The sequence below is a fragment of the Manacus vitellinus genome, unplaced genomic scaffold, assembly GCF_001715985.3.
Source record: "Manacus vitellinus isolate BGI_N305 unplaced genomic scaffold, ASM171598v3 scaffold_13_pilon, whole genome shotgun sequence".
Classification (NCBI taxonomy): domain Eukaryota; kingdom Metazoa; phylum Chordata; class Aves; order Passeriformes; family Pipridae; genus Manacus; species Manacus vitellinus.
The window spans coordinates 16654351-16663975 of record NW_021938999.1 but is presented as its reverse complement, the minus strand read 5'-3'; the positions used below and the strand labels follow the sequence as shown (position 1 = coordinate 16663975).

Below are 9625 nucleotides of genomic sequence, written 5' to 3'. Positions count from 1 at the left end.
TGACTACGAGAGCAACCTGGATTGTTGACACCAAACTGCTCTCTGTAAATTTTTTCACCTGATATTAGATAGAAAATGGATCTGAACATGAGTCAGATTCAGAGCACTTCAATATCCTTTCCTTTGCTTCAGTCTTACATATTTAATTTAACAGATTTTTTTTTTCTTATGTCATATGAACTATGAGATGGATCTATTACATTTATGTGTGTCATTTATGTATTCTGGTTGCCTTATAGGCAGATTTCATACCAAGATGATTCAGGACTGTTGGTTTTTTTTTTCCTATTCCTGGAAGATTGCACAATGAGATGAAAGTGGAGGAAATATGTATTATAATTGAATATATTTGTAGAGTTGGGAGTATGTTATATTCATTTGTAGATCTGGATTTGATAGTATCTTCTAATGCCTTGATTTTTTTTTTTTCCAGAGACAAATAGTTTTCCTTTCCACTGTGCTATGAGTTAGGTTTCTAAACTATCGATTGTACTAGAAAGACAATTATTGAACCATCAAAATTCCAGAGAAATCAGATTATTATTTGCACTGGGATGCAAAACAGCAAAGGCTTTAATGATGTTTAGGTAGAACTTTATTAACATCTGAATGTCTCTGGAGAGCTATGGTAACAGTAGGAGAAGTATTAAACTCAATGTTGTTTGCTTTTCTACAAGTAAATGAAGAGAATTGCAAGTCTTCTCCATGTGAGTCAGCTGAATATTTGCAGGAATTAACTCATCTATATCAGAGCCAGCATGGACAGACCCTTATCCATCTGATTCCCATTCTTCTGCTCCATCATGTGCTGCCTCATGGGTGAGGTTCACTGTAGTGACAGTGAGCTATGCCAGCTAAAGAGCTCTTCTGCTTGTGCCTTGGGCTGTGGATGTGTCCACTGCCTCCCCCTCCCTGGCTCATGGCCATCCCTGCCAGGAGAGGACAGTTAAATTGAAAGGAACCAACCAAAGTTTATGGGTCCCCCACACCAGTCTGCCCCAAAGCTTCATAAACACCGAGCCTGTGACTAAGTTTTCCTCAGTCCCATGATTTTGTGTGTTATTTTTGCGGGCCATGAAGGGATGTGCAGTGTGGGAGGTGGGGTTCCCCTGAGGAAATGGAGAAGACTCCATCCAAATTAAGTGGCTAGCTTCCCTCTGTAGCCAGTGAAGAGGAAGAAGTGTTTCTAGGATGTATTATCTCCTTGTCCCCTCTGCAGAAGGCGTCTAAAATAGTCACAGGGACAATGTTTTCCTTTCATTGACCGCAAAGGGAGCTGGAGGTGGCCTTGCCCACACGAAGACATCTCACGGAGCTTGCCAGGATGTGTAATTTTAACATAGATCTGTTCCCTCTAGAGAAAGTTAATCACCATTTCTGCCAGCTTCACCCAAACTCTTTCTTGATACCAAGTTGCTTGAAGAATGAGATGTTCCTGAGGTTTATTTTAATAGTACAATTCTGGGCTATGAATTTGAAAACAGAGCTATAAACACAAAACTAAAAATGTAATTAAATGTGAGTCTAGATTTTATGTGGGATCTGAATCAATACTATTAATAAGACAAATAGCTAATATTCTTTCCTAGCTAATGCTAGGAAATTTCATACTGCTTTTCATTTAGTCTGCTCAGGGCTTATCTCAGTCATAGGGACTGATCTCCCCTCACACCACCATTCTGCCTTGAGATAATCCTCAGAGTTGGCCCTGGATGGCATTTTCAGAGGTGTCTCAATACCAGATTTATCTCCCCTAATTTGCCTGGGCTACCTCTGAAACTGATGAAGAGGGAAAGGCACTCTCAGAAGGTGAATCATCTCAACCATTTTGGACATCCAGCTTATCACAGGATGACTTGTGTATGGCTTGCTCCATTGATCAAAGCAGAAGCCTCGTCAGCTACTGTAGATCAGACACAGAAATTTGGGATCAATCCTGCTCTAAAAGACAGGGGAAAAAAATCCGGTGGAATCTGAGTCCTGCCTCTCAAGTGCTTTTGCAAATCCCACATTCTGCCTTCGCATGTGTGCTGCACAGCACCTGGTGTGCTCTGTGCTTGCTCTGTGATGATATGCGGTCATCATCAAAGCAGAAAGAGCGCTGCACAGTATGTTCTACAACAGCTACTTCCTTTCTGGTTTGATTATAACTGAATTTGCTACTCCAAGTCTTGATTAATGAGCTCAATATGCAAATGTTGTGATGAAACTGAAACTCTTTGTAATTGCTTGCAGACAGATTACCACTTCGAGTACACAGAGTGCGACAGCAGTGGCTCCAGATGGAGGGTGGCTGTCCCGAATCCGTCAGTGGAGTGCTCTGGACTACCTGACCCCGTGAAAGGGAAGGAATGCAGTACGTTGTGCCTTTTCATTTTACAGATTGTTACTGGCTTTTTGTGCTATTTACCCTTGTAGGGTTTCTTAGCTCTGTCACTGACGTCCTGAGTGTCCCTGAGTTAGTTCTTCCCCTCCAATCCTTCTTCCTGTCTCCTGAGGCTGTGGAGCAGGGATTGTCTTTGCAGTGGAGCTGTGCAGCTCACTGTCTGCTACAGGTGCCCTTGTATGCTAATTCACAGACAAAGCATGTCTATGACAACATCCCTTGAAGAGAGGTAGTTGCTTGTCTTGAGCTGCTCCATTCTTAAGTTCTGTAGCTCTCCAGTTCATTTGTAGCTGTATTGGCAAAAATGGTGACCAGGAGTAGTCAAATTATATTTGCATAGTGTCCATATTCTTGTTACTTTCATTATTTAGCTAATTAATAAGCTGCATGCATAAGGAATGGTAAATGTCTTATTTGCCTGAGTTATTTTCATGATGAAGCTCCTGCATGTTATTTATTTATGTATTTGTTTTTAACAACTTAGAGTGTTTTCATATCACTTGGTTTTGCACTTTTTTTTTAAAATGTTGAAACGCTTCTTTGCATCTGGAAACATAAGCGAATTGCTGCTCTGCAAATATATCCCTCACTGTTTTGTAGCTTCCCAGGCTGAATGCTCTTTTCCGTCACAGTCCCTTGCTCTACTAATTCTCTCCACAGTAGATTCTAGCAGTAATAGGTACCAGGGGGTATAAATTGTCGTATCTGACAAACAGAATGAACAATGGCAACATCCTTTTAGCTCTACTCCTCCTCTAAAGGTTTATTGTTCATTTCTTTATGACATATGTTCCAGTGTGAGGCGCATAAATTTTTTTCTGTAGTGGTGTTGGATCACTGGAAGGTTTCTGACTGCTTGCAAGGATCACAGAATCATAGAATCATAGAATCAACTGAGTTGGAAAAGACCTCTGAGATCATCAAGTCCAATCCTTGATCCAACACCGCTGTGGTTACTAGACCATGGCACTAAGTGCCACATCCAGTCTCACCTTAAAACCTGCAGGAACAGTGAATCCACTACCTCCCCAGGCAACCCATTCCAATATCTGATTACTCTCTCTGTAAAAAATTTCTTTCTAATATCCAACCTATTTTCTCATAATTTGGGAATGTGTCATTCCTGATATTTGGGTTTAGTTTCCGAGGTTTTAAATGTGAAATCTCAGTATGTCCTTAGGATGTGCTTTTTCAATTACAGAAATAGAGAGCTGAGAACCACCTCTGGTGATCCCATAATTCATCCCCCAGCCCAAATAGCTGTAGTGGCAATGACTGTGTCACTCATGGCTGACGTTTGGCTGGACTGTTTTCATGGATCTCTCGTGATGAAGAGCCCAGAAACTCTCTAGATATTTGCTCATCTATTTTGTTCTTTTCATTTTCCTTCCTGTTAAAGATTTTTCTGCTATTGAATCTCCTTTGTTATACTTCAAGCCTATTACTTTTTGCTACCTGCACTGTAAAGGAGCAGATAGTTTTATTTCTTCTGCTGCACAACCACTTTTGATGTACCCTGGAGTACATAGGTATAACTCATTTTTTCTGACGTACATTACTTCCTCTTAAATCTTGTGATAAATGGTTTAAGATCCAGCAATATTACACTCTCCTGGACTTTCTGCTACAGATTTCGACAAATGGTGCAGTTCCCTCTTCATCTCATCTTATTTGTGTGTCTTTCTGGTCTTAGATCAATTCCAAAGAGAATTCAGCTGTTTTATAACAATAGATGAATTTCTGGCTTCTTGATACCTATCACCCTGCTTGACCAGGTGAAAACTTTTCCCAGTATATGGGCTGTGAAATTATGCACAAAGTACAGGATTCTGTTAAATACACTGGAAAACTCATCTCGGTAGATGCTTCTCCTCCTTGTAGTGTTGCTGTTAATTCCCATGGGAATTCAACTTGTTTGAGAAGCAATCAGATATTTGACTTTTTTACTGAAACCTTCAGGTCTCATCTCTGTGGACTCTTCTGAGTGCAGAGGTGTTAATGTAGGGTTTGTTTTTTTTTCTGTGTCTGTAGTAGATTAACTGGCTTCAGGGGCTGTCTGGCTATGTTCTGATGGCAAAAGTAATTTTAGGTTTCTCATCGCTTAGTCTTTCACCCTTTACTTAAAGAACAACCAGTCTTTCAGCCTGAAAACATGAATCTGTCAACAGCAGTCAATCACTGCAGGAATGTGTTGGGAACACCTCTCCCATTCAGCTTGGCTGAATACTTTTACTGCAAAGTATTTGAACCAGTGTAGAGTTTGGCTGACAGTCCATTCTTAAATGGGTGGGATATACTGGGAGAGGTGGCTTTTGAAAACTGACTGCCATACAACTCTCTAGATTTTTCACATGAGGATCTCTTGTTGATGACAAGTTGTGTTGAAAATGCTGACAGGCATGCTGACTTGTTATATTCTCTAAGCTACTGGCTTCTGGCTCATTTGACAACACAGCAGCTGGATCAAGGGCATCTTATACTAAAAACATGAATTTCTGCAGCCTGAGGAATGCAAAAGTTCTGTATCTGAGGCTGCTACAACTCATGTTCTCAGTACATTGTGTACAGAGTGAGATTTGTGCTACAAACTTGGCCAGAGGTTGCATACATATCTCACATGAATGGCTCCTTGAGATGCCTTCCTTCTCTCATAGGTCTACTGCTATTTTATCCCAAAGTCTATCAAGAAATGCCATAACTATACCATATCTTCTGAGGTGAGTCTTTCTGGACATTCTACAATTTCTTTCAGATTCTCCTACATCTTGTAGGTCCTACCCTATGCCAGGACATATGGCATTTGGTAGAGTTCTGGAGTTTCCTTGGATACGCAAGGAAACCCTTTCAGTCCTTCAGCCTGCAGAATCAGGGTCCAGGGTGTAATTACCCTAGGTAGGATGACTTCTGGCATTTGAAATTTGTTACCTTCAGAAGTTTTGTTTAACATCTATTAGTTCTGAGATATACCAGAGCCAACTATGTCACTGCTCTTAAGAGAGGGTTGCAGTTGTACAGCAGTTGCAGTTGTACAGCAGTTGCAGTTGTGTAGCAGTAAGAGCTCTTAGGGCTTTTTTTTTGCCTCCTTGAGGTTGGCAGAGCCCTCAGTGGTCCTTGGTGGCTGTTAGGACACACCATATTTGGGGAAATCTGTATGAGAAAGTGTTTCTTTTGGGAATACATCTGCCATCACTGCTGATTTCACAATGTTTGCAGTTGTTTTCATCTACTCAGAAATGCCTGCCATTTGAGAATATCTGCCACTGCTCTTTACTGCTCCCTGAAAACTGAAGTGACGTGCAGGCTGTCAATAATTTTGAATCCTGAGAATACTGTGCCAACCTCTCCTTCTTCCAAATGCTCAGCAGTCATTCTCTTTAAATTGTGCCTTTGAAGGATGGTATAACAATATGTTGAATGTCTCCATCTCTGTAAATACATCCAGACTGTGGTCTCCAGTGGAGTGGAAAGACAATTGAGATTGCTAAAAACACCTTAGCTCAGATGCTTCTGGAGCAATCGAACTGTGACACCAGAGCTCAATTGGTGTCTTGAGGTGTGCTTATTTTCAGGATGCTGCGTTTTACTGCATTTCATTTGAATGAACCCGTTTAAAATTAGGTTGGATACTTCTGTGCTCCACTACATTTTGGAGAGCACGCTGACCTGCAAAGCACAGCTGACTGTGACCCGCTGAGCACGACTGCCAACACTCCCTGAAACGGCTGCAGTCTCTGAAACCTCCAGGATTCTGCCCTTTTTTTTTTTTTTGACCCTTCAAAAACTTAATCAGTAAAGTTTACCTGCAGGGAAGACAGAGTCCTCTGAGAAATAGTCAGGTGTTCATAGTAGAAAGGGCTGTCATATTTGGACTGCTTTGTGACCTGGGTATTAGAAGAAAGGTTTTTTCACCTTTGTCTTGCCGTGAGCACTGAGCAGTGTGATCACCCATTGTCCCCTCCTACTACCCTGCCCTCCACATCTCTCCCATTCAGGTGGTAGGTGGCAAGAAAGAAGGAACCTCACATGACACACGTTTGTGTCATGCAGTGCAGTGACCCAGATATGTGAGGGAAGCTGCAGTAGCAACTCTGCAGTTGCAAGGCACTGGGACAACATGCCCCTTTCTATATTTCACTTTCTTCTTTTTTTCTGATCTCCTTACCCTATGGGGCTTCAGGCATCACTGCTTTCAGACCCTGCATCAGGTTGTCAGCCTGCATTTTGCCATTCAGCGTGGTGTGATCCCTCAGTGCTCAGTGCCCATGAGACCAGGCTTTCTCTGGACATGCCGTGGTGCAGCCACACCAAGCTCCCTGGTCACATCTCTCAGGTTTGTGTTTGTATAGAGCTGAGTCATATTTTTGATGCTGCCACACCACGGTTGCAAGGGTTCCTGTGAAGAGATACGTTAAAAGTGCAGAAGAGATCTTGGCTACAAAAAAGACAATATTTATTACTCCTAGAGCTACTCTGTGCAGCTCCCCTCTGCTTCCCATTTAAGATGTCCCCTCCAGGCATCTTCTCAGTACTGTTCTGAAGGTAGGGAACATACATGGAGGCGGGGGTGGCAGACAGAGAGCCTCCCTCAGCAGAATCCAGACCTCTGAATCACTCTTGACAGTCGGGAATGTGCTTTACTAATTTGGTCTCCTTCATTTTTAATTACCACAGATCTCCCTCTGATCTCCTCATGAGTCTGATAACAGGAAGGGAATTTAACTGATAAGGATCACTGCCATCAGGGCAGTTGCTTGGCTTTTTAAATGGAAAATATTAATGGCAGTCCAAGGGAGCAGTTTGCTTTCTGGGCTAAGCCCTTTCCTGCACCCCCTTTATGGCTGATTATCTCTGGAAATCCACTGCTTTGGTGTGGGGCTGTAGGCAGTGTCTAATGGGGACTTTTTGGGGGTTGGCAGTGGGAGCAGCACTTGGCATCATGCTCCTGCTGACACTGCACTACAATCTGTTGTGGTGGCCACCATCAGGCTTTTCTGCCAGCCTGACCATATGCTGCCTGTTTTACACTCAAATTAAAAGTCTGTATTTGGAGTTTTCCTTCCTTCCCTGTCTCACTTCCTTCCTCTCCACCTTCCTTCACTCAAGTACAGCCCAAATACCTGGTTCAGACTGTGCCCTTAATGTGCCCAGGGGCACTAATATGCTCATGTCAGCAAAGTTTGTGACCAAAAAGACCTTAAAGGGTTCACAGTTTGACCTCAAATTCTTTTAGAATGTTTACACTCTTATTCCAAAGAATATAAGTAATTTTTTGTCATCCTAAGCAAGACTAGTTTGCACCTTATTTCATAAATATCTGTTCATTTTAGTGGTCTGTGTGGATAATAAAGGAACTATAGTGAAAATAATAGAACATTTTTAAAAGGAGTTGAATTTACCATGTTCAAGGGAAAAAGCGAAGGTAGAGTCACTGTTATAATTGGCATCCAAATGCCAATTATAATCAGGGAGATTCTTTAGGAAGGGAGACAAAAAAAAATATCGATAATATGAAATAACTTGAGCAAATTGTCAGAACAGGCTGCCTAGGGAGGTGGTGGAATCACCATCCCTGGAAATGTTTAGAAAAGGTCTAAATGTGACACCTGGGGTCATGATTTAGCAGTGCACTTGGCAGTGCTGCGTTAAAAGTTGGACTCAATGATTTTAGAGATCTTTTCCAACCTTAATTATTCTGAGATTCTATGATTGAAAGTATGGTGCCATGGAGTTATTAATGGCTCTGCTTGGTAAAGTGCTCCTTTACCTGGTGCCATTAAGAGGGGAGCAACTCCTTTGAAATCAGAAGTGTGCTTCAGTTTAGAAGTGAGTTTTGTGAGCCTGTACCAAATGGCAAGCATGTGAAAAGCTCCACTGCAGAAAATAGACTGTCCTTAATTACAATGGACTTTATTGGTGTCTAAGAGCAAAATTTGACCTGATTTATTGCTACTGAGTTGTGTTTGTTGAGTGTATTCTGACTTGTGTAATCTGCTCCCAGGATACCACAGGAGGAGATACAGATCTTCCTGCTAATTGCAGACACAATTAGGGCAAATGACCTTTTTAAGTCTGCAGGTTTTATAACAGTTTAAGGCAATTTAAGGAATCTGCAGGAGTTTCAACATTCTTCTTTCATAACAGAAAACTTCAGTAGAAGGTTTTGAGTTCGATGTTCTCTCAGTCCCTGGTAAGGTTGGGTATCCCAGTCAGGTGGCCTCCTCCTAATTCCCCTGATGTCAGTGGGCATCTGCAAATTTTCTATGCACATACGTATCTGTTTAGATGTATAATACAAAATGAATGTTAAATGTCTGGCAAAGCCTGTGTGCTTGTATTACAGCTGCCTTCTGACATAAAGTTTACATCTGTTTATTGTCAACTAGATTTGCATTCACGCAAACTCTGTGTAGGCTTTGTGCTAAAGAATTGGCTCTTCCGGAGTGTTATTTAGAATTTTGAAATTTGGCTGCTGAAGAAAATAGCAATGATATGTTTTAGCAGTTTCTTTAATGTTTGCATCATTGCACATATAGATGTGAACATGCATACAAATACTCCCATGAGAATGGTGATAATTATTACACAGTCACATTTGTTTATATTTCAAAAGAGTTTGTTATGTAATAAGAATATGTTATTATCACCAAAGTGTCATTCTGCTTATATATGAATGCATGTCAGAATGATTTTTCATAGGACTTAAGTCCAGAGTTACAGCCTCTTGAAGCAGCTGTGAATCCTAACATACTGTCAGAGGGTTTTTCTCCTTTTTTGTTTGATGTTCACTGAGGATTATTTTCTGGTCTCATCTGGACTTTGAAATGATTGGGATTTCTTTGTTTGCACTGAGGAGAGGAAGTATGGTGATCAGCACAGCTCTGAGGACGAGCTATGTTCATTCTCATTTTTTTAATCATGGTTTGAAAGCACTGGATCTTCTCTTCATCATCCTTGATATACTAACATTTTTTTTTCATTTTTAATGTTATTCAGACATTGCTTCTTTGGGTATTCACCTTGGAAGAAACAATGAGGTCAAGCTATTCATGGCTTCTGCTGTTTAACTGTGTCATTTAGATGTGACATATGCACACAGATAAACTTATGTATGCTGACTGATGCTGCTGGGTATCCTGAGCTGTGAGAAAGTACTATTTTGAGACAATGTTCAAAAAATGTATGCAGAAGGTCTCCCCTTTCATTCCTCCATCCTTGAGATTGCTCACTCAAAGGTATATA

At 41.2% G+C, this 9625-nt stretch overlaps 1 protein-coding gene across 1 annotated transcript in view; it reads left to right on the top strand.

The window, feature by feature from the left end:
* The first annotated feature begins 2238 nt into the window (after positions 1–2238).
* Positions 2239–9625, top strand: part of KIAA1324L (KIAA1324 like) — a 49342-nt gene continuing 41955 nt past the window's right edge. Inside the window, exon 1 of the mRNA XM_018068117.2 lies at positions 2239–2356. The gene's annotated coding sequence lies outside the window, so the exon portion shown is untranslated. The remainder of the gene's footprint in view (positions 2357–9625) is intronic.